Source organism: Drosophila teissieri, chromosome 2L (assembly GCF_016746235.2).
Source record: "Drosophila teissieri strain GT53w chromosome 2L, Prin_Dtei_1.1, whole genome shotgun sequence".
Lineage (NCBI taxonomy): Eukaryota > Metazoa > Arthropoda > Insecta > Diptera > Drosophilidae > Drosophila > Drosophila teissieri.
In genome coordinates, this window is record NC_053029.1 from 14,522,905 (window position 1) to 14,541,419 (window position 18,515).

General features: G+C 37.7%; 4 pseudogenes; 2 read left to right on the forward strand and 2 right to left on the reverse strand.

Moving 5' to 3' along the window:
• The first annotated feature begins 535 nt into the window (after positions 1 to 535).
• On the forward strand, positions 536 to 6,577 carry LOC122620459 (annotated as a pseudogene).
• Positions 6,578 to 7,110: 533 nt separating this feature from the next.
• LOC122626810 lies at positions 7,111 to 8,038 on the reverse strand (annotated as a pseudogene).
• A 1,056-nt stretch (positions 8,039 to 9,094) lies between these two features.
• Positions 9,095 to 11,520, reverse strand: LOC122620544 (annotated as a pseudogene).
• A 973-nt stretch (positions 11,521 to 12,493) lies between these two features.
• LOC122611997 lies at positions 12,494 to 12,609 on the forward strand (annotated as a pseudogene).
• The last annotated feature ends 5,906 nt before the right edge of the window (positions 12,610 to 18,515 follow it).

The following is an 18,515-nucleotide window of genomic DNA, read 5'->3' on the forward strand; positions in this document are numbered from 1 at the left end:
TGCTTGCCAAATATAAAGTTAGTTAATTCCAAAGTATTCCCAATATCGGGAGTTTTCTCGATCAGCTGTTGCTGTTTACAAAATCCGCGTTAATTGGTATTCATCGCACTTGGCAAATGGTATATTTGGCCAAACGCCAATGCGTCCACTCTACTCTCACGGTACTCGGAATTGTGAGAAAAGAAATGAAAGAATCTAAAAAAAAAATTCAAGCCAAACACACCGCACTTACGCCCCGAAGAAGTTCCCATGCGCCCGCGCGCTGATAACGCAAGTCTGAGAATCTGAGACCGATTCCGCTCCGAATCTGAATCTGAATTCGAGTCCGAGTCCGAAACCGGATAACGTAAACGAAAACTGAGTAGCTCGGTCGGAATGAGAATTGATATATAGCGGGCGTCGCCGCAGCTCAGAACAAATAACACACAGCTCTCGAAGCGGTGAACGTCGTTGTCGTCGAGTTTCCGCCTTGAAATCGAAATCGAGTACTGAAAACAGAAACATCAAAACTATACGTACTCTCCCCGGCATCTAATGTGCGCCTGTTAGCCGGATTTCTAAATTAAAGCGATTGCGAAAATTCAATAAGTCAACGATGGAGGACAAGCGGGCAAATGGCGATACCAGCGCCTGCAATGGGCATTCCGACAAGCAGCACAAGGATGTTCGCGTCTGGTGCGATGGATGGTGAGTCATATGCGTTCTGGCGCCTCCAGGAATCGGGCGCACAAGTCTAACGGTTCTTAGGGCTCCCATTGCGTCACGCCACCCGTTACTCAGCGCTAGCGGTGAAGTGAGTCAAAGCATACCCATTCCACGTCGGTCCCTTCGATTCCATGCCACACCACGGCGAACCGAACCTTACCATTCCAATTCCAATAGCAAAAGCTATAGCAATACCCGTAATCAGCCGACGATAAACTAAACCCATTTTCAGGCGTGCTAAGAAGCGTTCAGGGTTCCTCAATTGATTAGCAAATCTTTGTGGAACCGTGCCGTCTCGCTCCAATTCCGCTCCAATAGCCACCCATTGCCGTCGTCCGGCTGAAATGTCTACTCAGGTTCAAGGTCTTCAGATCCGAAATGTCCATATTCTCCACGCTTGACCGGGCTTTTGCTTATATTTATATTTATATGCTACGCCGTCTATTTATAAAGGGGTCCGTCAATTGCACACTACACAGTGGTATTCTAAAACCTCAATTGTGGCTACCGCCAGACGATTCATTAGTAGAATAAAAATACACCCATTGTTTATATTCGCTCGCTGTTCTTCTTATTTCAATGTATTTATACACACCGAATAAACAATGGCCCACGCTTAGCAAACAAAAATACTGTCATTGTACGATTCTGTGTATACAAGTGCTAAAATGCTATGCCTAAACCACTGTATCTGAAAAATTTTCCGTCCCCTTTTTTTTCGAAAGGGACTTCAAATTTTCGGATGAGGGCTGCGTTTACGTGGCCATTGTTGACTGTGGTTGCCCGCCGGTTGTCCCAAACATCACGTGATTCTGGCCTGCGCATGCCTCCGCCTCGGCGTGCCCCCCACACCACCATCATTTGCACCACTCTCATTGCCATTGCCTCGCCATGACCCACAATGCTGTCGTCATCGTCTGGCGTCTTATGTGCCTAATTTAATTGGCATTTCGCGGCTTCTCCTGCCCGATAATCGCAAGGATCGCCTTACTTTAGAGGTTATTTATATCACATCCGTTCATTCAATCTACGTATGACTGTATCTTGTAGAAGATATTATACTTCTTGTATTCTACGAGAGCATGTCTGCACTTTAAAAGCCCAGAAACATATACATTTTTCATTGGAAGCGCTGAATTTTATGGAATCACTAGACGAAACCAATTTCAATTAAATACCCTGAAATAGTACATATGAGACTGATACTTAGCTAAAAACTTCGCTAATAGCAAGATTAACAAAACTACATAAATCAAATACATATGGCATCTAATTTATGGCAATTAGGGCGATCTAAACAAGAACACATAATCATTGGCGTTTCCGGTAATTTTGGCAATCTATGCTCCCTGATGTCCGTTGTCAATGGATCACAGCAACCTGCCACCAGTGTGGAAATCCTCTAGCTAAGGCTGATAAGACTGACCTACGTAGTCGCACTCCAACCAGATTAACACCGCTGAAATTCACATCAGCTGCTCATGGCAAAAACAAAAGTTAAACACCATATTTGCGTGGAATCTGCCCAATAACCCGGCAGAGGCATGTGGGCATTGGACCGAAATATTCTAATCAGCGCAGATTATCATTGACGCAGGCACAAGTGCTCGCTTGTCTCCTCCTTTCCACCCAAGTCAATGAACCTCTGCCAGTGGAAAAACAAATGAATGGGAAGCGCTCGTAATAAGAGAGTCGGGCCTTAAGCATTCATATGAGCATACGCCTATGGTCTATGGCATACTTTACCCCTGCAAGTCAATCCACTCTACTAGGCTGGTCCGGTCGTCAGAGCACAAATTCTACGGAGAATCGCGTGATATTTTTAATCAGCAAACGGGCGTCGGCGTTGCTGTCGCTGTGTCGCTGCTTTTAGCTTACTCAATTGATTAAGCGGCCCCTGGGTCTGTTCCACATATAGAGTACAATGCTATATGGGTATGTTCGGCACAGATTTCTTGTGCTGCAAAAAAATCTCCGGGAGCAAAGGTTCGCTTCGATTAATGAATGGCCCACGTTTTACTAGCTGCTTTGTGTCATCTCTCTGGATTTGTTACTATCTGGACAAATCGACAAATCGGCAAATCAAGGGACTGCCTGGCGTGCATTTTAGGTGCATACCAGGGGACTTTTTGGTTCCGCGACTTGCATTCCTATTTGAGTAAAGTTTTCTAGGGAATTCTCTAATCTTGCGTCTACCTATTTCAAATTAACTCCCCCACAATCTATTACTCAAGAACCACTGGGCGTGATAATGGTGACGGTATTATTTCTTATCATACGCAATTTCGTGAAGTGGTTACCTTTGAATTATATTTAAAATGTTTATTCAAAGCCCGTTTGGTGAATCATTTCATAACAAACCAGCAAAAAAGCTGTTCCAATTAAATTAAGTGAAAAATATTTAAAATAATTTTATTCCGATTTAACACATATTACAATAACAATTAAAACTTAATTACTTATGGTGCAAAAAAAGCGTTCCGCAGTAAATACCTTCGTAATTGGTGTTAAGTGCAATTTGAGCAACGCCTCACGTCCCCAGATGCTATTATCCTTTCCCAAGCCAAACAAAAACCAGGCCAGGCACGTGCCTATGACCATAATGCCTAGAATCGGAATTAAACAACCGAATGGCGCTGTTTGCGATATGTGCCACTGAAAAGCTGACGCAGCAGCGCTCATAATGCAATTAGAATTGCAAAACACGAGCAGCAAACACGGTTTCATTGATATCCCCTGTCTCGGTTGCTTCATCTCTCGGCATTTTGGCGTTCCTACTCTGATGATCGAGTCCAAAGATCAATCTTGACCAATGCTGGGCAAAAGTGGATCACACAAACCGCTTCTTATGGTCACCGGTGGTCAGTCCGTCAGCTACTGGTCATTAATACACTCGACCAGACATCATTGACGCGCTTCGTCAGCGGTTTATGTAAACTATGTAAATGGCTTTCTCAAAGCACTTATTGCCTTTGTTGTGGGTCTTTAGCATTGCTGCTTCGACGATTACCTGGCTTCCAACATCAACCAAATGCCAGGATTGCAGCTGACCGTCATGATAAATAGACTTTGTGGGACTGAGGTTTATTATTTGTACATTCCAAGCGATAATTGTTTTTCTTCTTGGCGAGCACGTCTTTAAACACGGCTTATCTTGCCAGCTCGAAAAATGCTAATTTTATGAAATGTATGCCACTTCTGAGTCATGTTGAGCCAAGATCGTTTCCATTAGCTAATCGACAAGTCGCCCCAATCGGTCAGTCACAGTTATCTCAGAGAATATGTTAAACTTCCACGAATGAGACAACATTTCCGTGTGGCAATTAACGCACATGTTTTGATAAGGGCTTGTTCTCGGCACACGCTTGTAGAGAGATATCTAACTTGTACTAACAATTGTACTTCCTCCCATCCTCAACAGCTATGATATGGTGCATCATGTTGGTTGAGCCAAGATCGTTTCCATTAGCTAATCGACAAGGTCGCCGCAATCGGTGCAGTCACAGTTATCTCAGAATATGTTAAACTTCCACGAATGGGAGACAACATTTCCGGTGGCAATTAACGCGACCATGTTTTGATAAGGGCTTGTTCTCGGCACACGCTTGTAGAGAGATATCTAACTTGTACTAACAATTGTACTTCCTCCCATCCTCAACAGCTATGATATGGTGCACTTCGGCCATGCGAACTCCCTGCGACAAGCCAAAGCTCTTGGCGATAAGGTAATTGTGGGCATTCACACCGACGAGGAGATCACCAAGCACAAGGGACCACCGGTCTTCACCGAGGAGGAGCGCGTCAAGATGGTCAAAGGCATCAAATGGGTGGATGAAGTGGTGCTCGGTGCTCCGTATGTGACCACACTGGAGGTGCTCGACCAGAACAACTGTGATTTCTGTGTGCATGGAGGTGGGTACCAATGAATACAAATATCTGTGATGTTACTTAATGATTTGATTTTTTGCAGACGACATTACCATGACAGCTGAAGGAGTGGACACATATCATTTGGTCAAGTCAGCAAATCGCTACAAGTGAGTATGAATGATATAATTTTCAGACATTTGGCAGTTTATAAATCTACGTCACATTTACGATGTGTATACCTTGCCGTGACCTTTAATAAACCGCCAGTTGTCTTATAACGCACGTACTGTATTTTCCCAATTACTGACATTTAATTTCCTTATGCAATCCACAGGGAAGTAAAACGCCACGGCTGGAGTTTCGACCACTGACCTTGTGGGCCGCATGTTGCTCCTGACACGCCAACCACTTCCGTCAGGGATCCGCCGAATATGATATCGAGAAAGAAGGTAGCTTAAGCTTGTTTCAACGCTTTTCTGGCACATTCATATTTAATTTAAATGTTCCTAAATCACAGCGCTCACATTTTTCAGTCTTGTGCGCCAATTCATTGTTTCTAACCATAACTAACTTTTAATTTTAAGACAACTATTTCTTTGCACTCTTTTTTTTTGTCTTTCATTTCCTTCTGTTGAACTTGTATATTGCTCTTGCATGCTGTGCATAAACCAAAGTCGATCAATCAGTTACAAGTATGAACAATATTATACAGATATATTTAGTTTATACCATGGGCTACGCACGATTAGTTTATGCATTTTCCTTACTAAAACTAAATCCCTTTCAATGAGTTCGACTTTTAATTTGCCATAGTTGAACGCAAATAACTCCTTGGTTTATGTTGCTCTCTACAACTTTACTATTTCTTCTTCTTTTATTTCTATGTACGCACTGTTTACCACTAACCAAAATATAATCTAATGTATAAAACCTATGAAAACTATGCTAAAACCTCAATATGCCAAATGTTTTGTGCGTGTGCGCGCCCGCGAAATGAATCCAAATGCCAAACCCAACGACCAACCTGCAATCAAAATATCCAAATCCGAATCCAAATCGAAATCAAATCCCTAAACGTAAATTTTCGCTCTCAAATACACACTTGCTCATTTGTCTGCGTTGCTTTACAATACAATTATCAACAAAACAAAACAGTGTCAATTTTAAAACGACAAATAAAATCCCATCCAGGTTCTTCGAACATGGGCAAGACTCGGCAGCCAAAAGTCCATGGACCGGTTGTAGTCAGTTCTTGCCGACTACCCAAAAGATCATACAGTTTAGTGATGGCAAATCACCGAATCCCGGCGATAAGATTGTAAGTTTAACCTTCATTGTGTTATTTCGCTGAATATGTATAATTTATAATGGTCGGTATTTTCAGGTTTATGTGGCTGGCGCCTTCGATCTCTTCCATGTGGGTCACCTGGACTTTCTGGAAAAGGCTAAAAAACTGGGTGATTACCTGATTGTTGGCCTGCACACAGATCCCGTGGTGAACTCTTACAAGGGCAGCAACTATCCTATTATGAACCTGCACGAGCGCGTGCTCAGCGTTTTGGCCTGCAAGGTAAGATTGCAGTTGACACTTTTAAAAGGTTATCTCAATCGATTTTTTCCCATTTCCCCAGTTTGTCAATGAGGTAGTCATTGGAGCTCCCTACTGCGTCACCGAAGAGCTGCTTGAACACTTCAAAATCGATGTCGTCTGCCACGGACGCACACCCATCGCGCTGGAGAACGGCAAGATCGATCCATATGCCGTTCCCAAGACGCGAGCAGTCTTTGAGCTGATCGATTCCGGCAACGAGATGACCACGGAGCGTATCGTGGAGCGCATATCTCGCACCGTCTGGAATATGAGCGTCGCAACCAGGCCAAAGAAAAGAAGGAAATCGAAGCCTTTGAGGCACTTTCAAAAAAAAGCCAGCCAAAAAGGCCGGCTAGCCGGAACCTGATTCCGACCTCTCACACTAGACGGATGTTTATTTTGTTGCGTTAAAAAGCGATGCGACGCTGCCTGAGGTGCCGTGCGGCCAGTATCTTGAAAAGCCTCGGCTGCAGCGTAGCGCTCGCTCGTTCTTTAGTACAATTTTTGAATATCTGCACATGCGCCACATAGAAAGCTTAATGATATAAGGTTATACACATTAATATATATTTGTAATACCTTAATATAGCATATTTAAAATCTAAATTTTATGTATGTAAGCTCAAATTTGTAAATTCCTTTTTGTATGCTGTAAGTGTTGAGGAACAACAAAATTGTACGAATAGCAAAGATAAATGTGACATGTTATCCAAACGGTTGGCAAAAAAAAAGCCTTGTACGAATTGTATATATATATTCAGCAATGTATCGCAAGTAGGATGTCCGGATCCGGAAATAGCTGCTTTTATCAAATGTAATCTCTGATACTTTGTCCTAATTTATTAATGCATATACTAAGTGCAAAGTTCAAGTTTTATGTTTCAATGTTTAATCTTAGTCTTAAATACATGGCCAAAAATATTGCAAATTCCAAATATATTCAATTATATTCTTGCCTCGCTGATCACCTTCAGTTCGACGTAGCAATTGTTGCCACACATCTAAATCCATTAGTGGTCGAAGGTCCTCAAAGCTGATGAGATCACGTTGCTATCGGTCTGATGAACTCGCTGCAGGTTTGGTTCGACGACAATGCAGCATCGGACGAGCTTTTATCTGCTTTGTGTAGTAACGTGCCGAGTTGGCCGGTTAGGACCAGCAGCCGCAGAGTGATGGCCACACCGTGCAAGGGAGTAGCCACCCAGATGGCCAGGACCTCGTGTTCGACACGCTTCCTTGCCCACAGCACCGAGTGCATGGTGCGGCAGGCGAAGAAATCATGGGCGCTATGCTGCGAGTAGCAGCGGTATTCCACGGCAGATAGGTGTTTCGGTGCATTTAAGGGGATTGAGCCAGTGCGCCGATAGCAATAGACCCCAACAGGGAGTTGACATCTCTTTCCAAACTGCTAACTTGACATGTTAGGGATACTCGCTTGCCCACTTCCAGCTCCAAGAACGGAATCCCCATTCCCGGCAGATGGTCACTTAAATAGTGACCCAGTAGAGCGCTGGGCTCAACGAGCAGAGGCATCCGTGACATGGGCATGCCACCAGGCGCAGTCGGGTCCACGGCGAATCGCTAGAGCGTTCACAGGGAAGCGGGTTTTTCCTGCTGCTGGGCGCTGCTCGGTAGCGAATCAAAGTTCTGCAGCTGCAGTTGGAGCAGCTGATCTTCGGGAGGTGGGGCGGCCAGCGACGCAGGAAGTCTGTAGTTTGAAAAGTGTTTGGTGTACAGCAGATTTTGCATTTCGTGCAGGCGCTGCTTCGCCTCTCTGACGCTTCCGATTCCGGCTCAATCCATGGATGGGAGCAGATAGATCCTTTGCGGGATCTGTTGCTGCTTGGCACGGGAGGTGGAGGGCGCAGTCATCGTGGTGCGCAGATTAGTTAATCAGGCTTCGTTAAAAGACATAATTTTGACACGAAACCAACAAATTGTGAAACTTGTTTTGACAAGTAGTTCGATTTTTTAATATACTAATATTTATTATTCAGTTGGGCCGAAATCCACCACCAAATCGCCACCAAAAGGCAAGCTGTGCATCTGGCAGTGCGTTGGGCCTGGAGAGGAGATGAGCTACTGGTTGAGTGCGAGGACAAAGAAACCGACCAGTGGCCATCGGCTCGAGCTCCAGGTCCCAACTCATCCAACGTCTCAGATGCGCAGCTCAGGATGAGTTCCTGACCATCCTCCTGAATAAACCCGACCAGGGGAAGTTGGCGAAGCTCTCCACGCTAACCCAGTCAGTAACGCATTCATACGCAACGGTAGCTTTACCAGGTTTGCTGACTGGCGGTGGCCTAACTTTGATCTGAAGCGTAACTTGAAACGGCAAACGAACAGGGTCTTCATGAGCAAACGGCCAGAACTAGTTGGGAATTACAGGCACATGCATGGAAATAAATTCGGGGGTAGGTCAGGGATGATAGAAAGTAAAACTGGGTAAAAGTGGGCAGGTAAAGAAATTTGCTACAATTGACGAAGGTATAGAAAGTCCTAAAACGGAACCAAAAATCCAGCAAAGATATCCCTTGAAGATGTAATTTCATCACTATGGAATATACGATTATTAAAAGAAAGCGTCCCATTTTTCATTTAAAGGCATCACTTAAAACTTTTTTATTACATTTCTTTTACTTAAAGAGCGGGTTAAAACACTTAGATCTGTGTAAATAAATATTCTTATGTTAGTAACGTTTTAAAATACATAATTTACTACCAGAAATAAGGCGAGGTACATTTCTTCTTGATTGGGTCTCAAGGAATGTGATTCTCCTATGTCCTCTCTTCTCCTGAAGGTCTAAGAGAGGTAGGGCTGGATAAGATTCGCAATCCTGGGACAGACTAAATTTTAATGGCATGGGGGTTACGGTGGGTTTGCAACTGTAGAAGGTGGGAAATGCCATATTACAAAAGATGAATATATTATGATGAGGTATTATCACCACTAATGGGGTTATTAGTGCTGATACTCTTTATTCTAACACTGCCGTACTTTCTCCTTTAGGTACTTTTGCACATTCGTATTGTACTTGCTCCGGGGGTTAACTTCTCCTTTTTTCGATGGTGGACCGAAAGGTTCATTAATACTTTTTAAGGCAGTGGGTTCAGTGGAAGGCAACAGGTCCGGTTGGAGTTCTTCGATGTGTCCCTTCTGTTTTGAGCAGCCTGTTGAGTTGCGAGGAAACTCTGCCGGGAATCCTTATCGAGCTCATCTAAGTGGTGGAAAAACAAGAATGAGTTAAAAAACAAACACTGGTTTTTTGTGCCTTCTACTACCTTTCTGTTTAAGCGCTCCTTTTTCCTGGACACGGGCAATATGCGAATAGAGCTCCCGATTTCGCGATGAAGTGGATTCCGCCTGATTGTCAAGATTTTCAATATAATTATTGCTATTTAATCTCAAGTCTTCAATATTTCTCGTTGGCGTGTAATCCTTTGGGTACATTTCGCCGCCTTTCGATTTGGATGCTATAATAAGCTGTAGTTTTTACTTGATGGTCCACCAGTAGCACTTAATGGATCCAGCGCGATCTTGCTTTCCCGTATAACTCCAGAACTAAGGGCACTGATAGGGGTAGCATCTTCACTACCGGGTGACTGCACGGGAAAACTAGTGGGTTGCAAATAGGTGTGCTGGCCGGGATGAAACTGCTTGAATCTCTTGAAAATCAGGCAAGTGACCAACGAAAATAGGATCGACATGTGACCAACGAAAATAGGATCGACATGCTGAGAAAACCCATGGCTATAAGGCATACTATTGCAAAGAAGTTGCTGTCGATCAGGGAAATGTGTTGCAGGTCCTTTTGGACCACCACACTTATGTGAACCGAATCCCTGCCACCGGGATTCTCCGCCAGGCAGGTATAGACGCCCTCATCGCTCTTCCTGGCATTTACTATCGTAAGACGTGACACAAAAACATCATGTCCGAATTTCCGAACCTTTGGTTCATCCTCTCGCAACAGTTCTATGTAAACACGCTGCTTTTGACTTTTCACCCGGCTTGGAGCGGGTTTCGTATACTTGATTTGCTGTAGTCCCAGGCAATAACCGTATTGGGAGATCCGTGGACGCGACAAATAAGCGTAACGTTCTCCTTGGAAGTGTTGATGGAAGTACTGAGCGTCGGATACACTATCTTCGGCTTGCAGGCAAACGCCTCCGGCTGATCCTCGATCCACAGACGACCACGTAACTGCAAAGGATAATGGCAGGATGTGGGCGGGGTGTATAGGTTCATACCTATAACGAAGTCACGGAACATCTGAAGGTCGCAGGTGCAGTTCCAGGGATTCTCGACCAGCGATAATGCAGTGAGCTTGTTCAAGTCCTGGAAGCTCTCCACTCTCAGTTTGGTCAGCTCATTGTTGTCCCAGATAAATCTGCGAGAGAAGTGGTACTCCCACAAAGGCCTGGGCATCGATGCTAACCAAGCGGATTGCGCTTAAGTTCGATCTTGTGCAGATACTTGAGATTCCGGAACACTCCATGGCGAAGTGCTTGCAACAGGTTGCCATTTAGCAATATCGCCCGTACTTTCGGAAAGACAGTCGAACACATTGGGTAGCAAGTCCACAAGTAAATTGTTGGACAAGTCGAGCTCTATAAGGATCTGCAGTTGGGTGAAACTTCGCTGGTTGATGTGTTGAGGGTGCCATTTCGTATGAGTAACTTCTGGAGATTTTGCAAGTTGGTGGTCAGGAATGCGTTCTCCTCCAGGTAGAATATATGGTTGTGTGACAAATCCAGCACTTGAATCTCCGGACTGAGGTACTCCGGCACTCCACTTAGGCTCAAATTGCGGCAGTCGGCTGTCTTTTTGCCAGAGTTCCATTTGCAGTGACAGTTTCCACAGTCCATTAGCCAATCGGCACTGGGCACTTCGGAGTATGAGTGCCAAGCAGTATATCTTAAGTAGGAATAGCGACAGGTGCTTACAGGAAGTACTACATGGATCGAAGCTAAGGCTTGATGGCCATTGGGATTTTTCTAAGGAACGAAGCGTCTAGCACATCCCAGTTAGTCTGGGTTATTGTTTGTTGCACATTTAAATGGTTGGGTTTAATTATCCCTCATGTCCAGTGTCCGTAGTCATTAAATCTTCCGTCTAGCATTATAATCCTGAAATCCATCCTGGAAAGTAGAAAGGATAAGTATTGTATCAGTTGATTCACAATGAAATCTAAGGGTTTATGCTTATTTCGCCTGTACCTGATACACAGGTCTGTTATTGCCATAAACAAACACTTTAAACTGTCCTAATCTTGATATATTGGCTGACAAGGAGTTCCCATGGCGTCCATTACCTGACCCAAGGGAAATTGCCTCAAGGCCACCTTTCCCATTTTCCCTTTAACAGTATCGTATAAACATGAACAATTGCGAGAAAAGCTGGCTGACACTGGCCGTGGGAAAAATGCTGCACTTTGTTGGCTTACCAGATATAGAAAAACAATATAAATTTACTATCCCGCCACGCCTAAAGCTCGTTCCGAAAATGTTCTTCCAGAGACCTCGGCGTATATCCATCAACTGTTTTTCTATTTTGGTACTGCCCCCACATACCAGAGTGTTTAACAGTATTTCGGCGCATGTCAAGTAGATTTCAGACTTTGTCCTCCCTTTTATGTAAATTAACATTGGGATTTTCTCGTTTTTAATCATTTTTATATTTCATAATTATATGTGATATTTTTTAATTATCAGACACTTAAAATTTATTTTTATTTATTTTTTATACATCTATTATATCCAACATTAATATTTTTTACATTAATGTTTAAAAGAATATAAATTAACATTGGGATTTTCTCGTTTTAATCATTTTTTTATATTTCATTAAATTAGATGTTATATTTTTTTAATTATCAGCACTTAAAATGTATTTTTATTTATTTTTTATACATCTATTATATCCAACATTTATATTTTTAATTAATGTTTAAAAGAATAAGAATAACGTTTAAAAAAATGGTACGGTTTCTATATTTTATGCCGGTTTTAAGTGCCGTATACATTATTTATATTTCTAAAACTACGTTAGTCACAAGTCTTTCTATTTCAAAATGGTTATACAAATGACTAAGGTTTACGTGTAATTTTAAACACAATAAAAACTTATTTAACTTATTGCAAATTGTCCGTTACAAAATGAAACGATTGCATTCCATTTATTTGCACCGCAGACCACCCCTAAAAGCAGGCTATTCTTACTGAACAGCAGTTGCGTTGAGTCATTTTTCGAGTGCGCATACTTATAATTCCCAACTGCTTCTGGTCGTTTGCTTATGGAGACCCAGTTAGTTTTGCGTTTAGTTATCGGCTTCTCGGCCTTATGGCTAAGATCAAAAGTGTAGTATCTGTTTCTTATCAGCTTACATCATCATATAGTTCCTTGGTTCAATAATAAACTTTTTGTACGAACTTAACTCATTCATCTACCTGGTTAGGTCTTACATAATTAAGTCCTGACGTTTTTTCTCCTTATCACAGCCTTGGATGTTCTACTGGACCACCTCATCAGGTCACAAAATTTCCCGTGGGTACTTTATTGCGACTCTGAATCGCCGTTCACTATGAATACATTATGGGTCACTTCTGCCTCAATCGTATATGGACCAGTGATAGTACAGTATTGGTGCTCAGCACGACAAAGTTGACCTTCCATCTGTATCCCAAAATTGCCTACTTGGAGAACATTCACTCAAGGAAACTACAGTCTCCATCCTTCATCTCAATAACGCTTTACTGTTTCTACATATGCATTTGTCCTTTTATCCATTGATTTCAGTTGTCTACGGCCTGTCCATGGGATCCTTATAATTTTCGGAGTACGCTTTATCAAAAAACATGTTCCAGTTTATATGATTAGAAGTACTGGTGAAGACCTTCTATTTTGACGTAAAATATTGGTTAAAAATTAATATATTAAAGCTTTCTTTTTTGGTCAATGACACAGTAATGATCGCACCAAATTACTACAATTTGAATGTCAACGACAGTATGACACTGTTCTATCTCTCACTGACCAGTTTTATCTCCGGTCTCTCTGTAATTCGGATAAGTTTAACATCTCAAAGTAACATGGAAAATCATCATATGGATCAACAAATAGGGAGACAAAATAAAGAAAAAAAATGGAAACACAAGTTTGTGAATTTTTTTCCATTTGGAGACAACGAATGTTTATACTTGAATTTTTGGAAATCACTGACGGAAGTGACTAGGATTTGATCCACTCATGTCGTCGAGGTTTGGACCGATATTCATAATCGACCGGGAATTCGGACCAACTGAATTAATAAACTAACATCTTTATGGTAAAATCATAGTTTGATTGAAATTTAATTTCGAATTGAACGAGATATGGACATTCCATATTTGGACCCATATTTCGAAATGTTCTGATCAAAATACTGATATTTAAATCGCAAAAAAACATAAAATCGATTTTCGGACAAAATTCAAAAATCATCAAAAATTGGAAAAAATTTAAGAAAATAAACATTTTTTATGGTAAACACAGTTTGATTCGAAATTTAATTTCGAATTCAACGAGATATGACATTCCATATTTGACCCATATTTCGAATGTTCTGATCAAAATACTGATATTTAAATCGCAAAAACATGGAAAATCGATTTTCGGACAAAATTCAAAAATCATCAAAAATTGGAAAAAATTAAAAAAAAAAAAATTTTTTATTGTAAACACAGTTTGATTCGAAATTTAATTTCGAATTCAACGAGATATGACATTCCATATTTGACCCATATTTCGAATGTTCTGATCAAAATACTGATATTTAAATCGCAGAAAAACATAAAATCGATTTTCGGACAAAATTCAAAAATCATCAAAAATTGGAAAAAATTTAAGAAAATAAACATTTTTTATGGTAAACACAGTTTGATTCGAAATTTAATTTCGAATTCAACGAGATAAGACATTCCATATTTGACCCATATTTCGAATGTTCTGATCTAAATACTGATATTTAAATCGCAAAAAAACAGAAAATCGATTTTTGGAAAAAATCCAAAAATCATCACCAAAAATTGGAAAAAATTAAAAAGAAATGGATTTTTTTTTGTAAACACAGTTTGATTAGAAATTTAATTACGAATTCAACGAGATATGACATTCCATATTTGGAACAATATTTCGAATGTTCTGATCAAAATACTAATTTTAAATCGCAAAAAAACAGAAAATCGATTTTCGGACAAAATCCAAAAATTATCATCAAAAATTGGAAAAAATTAAAAAAAAAACATTTTTTTTGGTAAACACAGTTTGATTCAAAATTTAATTTCGAATTCAACGAGATATGACATTCCATATTTGGACCCATATTTCGAATGTTTTGATCAAAATACTGATATTTAAATCGCAAAAACATGGAAAATCGATTTTCGGACAAAAATCATCAAAAATTGGAAAAAATTTAAAAAAAAAAACATTTTTTATGGTAAACACAGTTTGATTCGAAATTTAATTTCGAATTCAACGAGATATGACATTCCATATTTGACCCATATTTCGAATGTTCTGATCAAAATACTGATATTTAAATCGCAAAAAAATGGAAAATCGATTTTCGGACAAAATTCAAAAATCATCAAAAATTGGAAAAAATTTTTAAAAGAAACATTTTTTATGGTAAACACAGTTTGATTCGAAATTTAATTTCGAATTCAACGAGATATGACATTCCATATTTGACCCATATTTCGAATGTTCTGATCAAAATACTGATATTTAAATCGCAAAAAAATGGAAAATCGATTTTCGGACAAAATTCAAAAATCATCAAAAATTGGAAAAAATTTAAAAAAAAAACATTTTTTATGGTAAACACAGTTTGATTCGAAATTTAATTTCGAATTCAACGAGATATGACATTCCATATTTGACCCATATTTCGAATGTTCTGATCAAAATACTGATATTTCGCAAAAAAATGGAAAATCGATTTTCAAAAATTGGAAAAAATTAAAAAAAAAAAACTTTTTTTTTGGTAAACACAGTTTGATTTGAAATTTAATTTCGAATTCAACGAGATATGACATTCCATATTTGACCCATATTTCGAATGTTCTGATCAAAATACTGATATTTAAATCGCAAAAAAACATAAAATCGATTTTCGGACAAAATTCAAAAATCATCAAAAATTGGAAAAAATTTAAGAAAATAAACATTTTTTATGGTAAACACAGTTTGATTCGAAATTTAATTTCGAATTCAACGAGATATGACATTCCATATTTGGACCCATATTTCGAATGTTCTGATCAAAATACTGATATTTAAATCGGAAAAAAACAGAAAATCGATTTTTGGACAAAATCCAAAAATCATCATCAAAAATTGCAAAAAATTAAAAAGAAATGGATTTTTTTTTGTAAACACAGTTTGATTAGAAATTTAATTACGAATTCAACGAGATATGACATTCCATATTTGGAACAATATTTCGAATGTTCTGATCAAAATACTAATTTTAAATCGCAAAAAAACAGAAAATCGATTTTTGGACAAAATCCAAAAATCATCATCAAAAATTGGAAAAAATTAAAAATAAAATTCATTTTTTTTTGTAAACACAGTTTGATTGGAAATTTAATTACGAATTTAACGAGATATGACATTCCATATTTGGACCCATATTTCGAATGTTTTGATCAAAATACTGATATTTAAATCGCAAAAAAACGGAAAATCGATTTTCGGACAAAATCCAAAAATCATCATCAAAAATTGGAAAAAATTAAAAAAAAAATAATTTTTTTTTTGGTAAACACAGTTTGATTCGAAATTTAATTTCGAATTCAACGAGATAAGACATTCCATATTTGACCCATATTTCGAATGTTCTGATCTAAATACTGATATTTAAATCGCAAAAAAACAGAAAATCGATTTTTGGACAAAATCCAAAAATCATCATCAAAAATTGCAAAAAATTAAAAAGAAATGGATTTTTTTTTGTAAACACAGTTTGATTAGAAATTTAATTACGAATTCAACGCGATATGACATTCCATATTTGGAACAATATTTCGAATGTTCTGATCAAAATACTAATTTTAAATCGCAAAAAAACAAAAAATCGATTTTCGGACAAAATCCAAAAATCTTCATCAAAAATTGGAAAAAATTTAAAAAAAAAAACATTTTTTTTGGTAAACACAGTTTGATTCAAAATTTTATTTCGAATTCAACGAGATATGACATTCCATATTTGGACCCATATTTCGAATGTTTTGATCAAAATACTGATATTTAAATCGCAAAAAAACGGAAAATCGATTTTCGGACAAAATCCAAAAATCATCATCAAAAATTGGAAAAAATTAAAAAAAAAATAATTTTTTTTTTGGTAAACACAGTTTGATTCGAAATTTAATTTCGAATTCAACGAGATAAGACATTCCATATTTGACCCATATTTCGAATGTTCTGATCTAAAAACTGATATTTAAATCGCAAAAAAACAGAAAATCGATTTTTGGACAAAATCCAAAAATCATCATCAAAAATTGCAAAAAATTAAAAAGAAATGGATTTTTTTTTGTAAACACAGTTTGATTAGAAATTTAATTACGAATTCAACGAGATATGACATTCCATATTTGGAACAATATTTCGAATGTTCTGATCAAAATACTGATATTTAAATCGCAAAAAAACAGAAAATCGATTTTTGGACAAAATCCAAAAATCATCATCAAAAATTGGAAAAAATTAAAAATAAAATTCATTTTTTTTTGTAAACACAGTTTGATTGGAAATTTAATTACGAATTTAACGAGATATGACATTCCATATTTGGACCCATATTTCGAATGTTCTGATCAAAATACTGATATTTCGCAAAAAAATGGAAAATCGATTTTCAAAAATTGGAAAAAATTAAAAAAAAAAAACTTTTTTTTTGGTAAACACAGTTTGATTTGAAATTTAATTTCGAATTCAACGAGATATGACATTCCATATTTGACCCATATTTCGAATGTTCTGATCAAAATACTGATATTTAAATCGCAAAAAAACATAAAATCGATTTTCGGACAAAATTCAAAAATCATTAAAAATTGGAAAAAATTTAAGAAAATAAACATTTTTTATGGTAAACACAGTTTGATTCGAAATTTAATTTCGAATTCAACGAGATATGACATTCCATATTTGGACCCATATTTCGAATGTTCTGATCAAAATACTGATATTTAAATCGGGAAAAAACAGAAAATCGATTTTTGGACAAAATCCAAAAATCATCATCAAAAATTGCAAAAAATTAAAAAGAAATGGATTTTTTTTGTAAACACAGTTTGATTAGAAATTTAATTACGAATTCAACGAGATATGACATTCCATATTTGGACCCATATTTCGAATGTTCTGATCAAAATACTGATATTTAAATCGGAAAAAAACAGAAAATCCATTTTCGGACAAAATCCAAAAATCATCATCAAAAATTGGAAAAAATTAAAAAAAATATTCATTTTTTTTTGTAAACACAGTTCGATTGGAAATTTAATTACGAATTCAACGAGATATGACATTCCATATTTGGCCCAATATTTCGAATGTTCTGATCAAAATACTGATATTTAAATCGCAAAAAAACAGAAAATCGATTTTTGGACAAAATCCAAAAATCATCATCAAAAATTGGAAAAAATTAAAAATAAAATTCATTTTTTTTTGTAAACACAGTTTGATTGGAAATTTAATTACGAATTTAGCGAGATATGACATTCCATATTTGGACCCATATTTCGAATGTTTTGATCAAAATACTGATATTTAAATCGCAAAAAAACGGAAAATCGATTTTCGGACAAAATCCAAAAATCATCATCAAAAATTGGAAAAAATTAAAAAAAAAAAATATTTTTTTTTTTGGTAAACACAGTTTGATTCGAAATTTAATTTCGAATTCAACGAGATAAGACATTCCATATTTGACCCATATTTCGAATGTTCTGATCTAAATACTGATATTTAAATCGCAAAAAAACAGAAAATCGATTTTTGGACAAAATCCAAAAATCATCATCAAAAATTGCAAAAAATTAAAAAGAAATGGATTTTTTTTTGTAAACACAGTTTGATTAGAAATTTAATTACGAATTCAACGAGATATGACATTCCATATTTGGAACAATATTTCGAATGTTCTGATCAAAATACTAATTTTAAATCGCAAAAAAACAGAAAATCGATTTTCGGACAAAATCCAAAAATCATCATCAAAAATTGGAAAAAAATTTAAAAAAAAAAACATTTTTTTTGGTAAACACAGTTTGATTCAAAATTTTATTT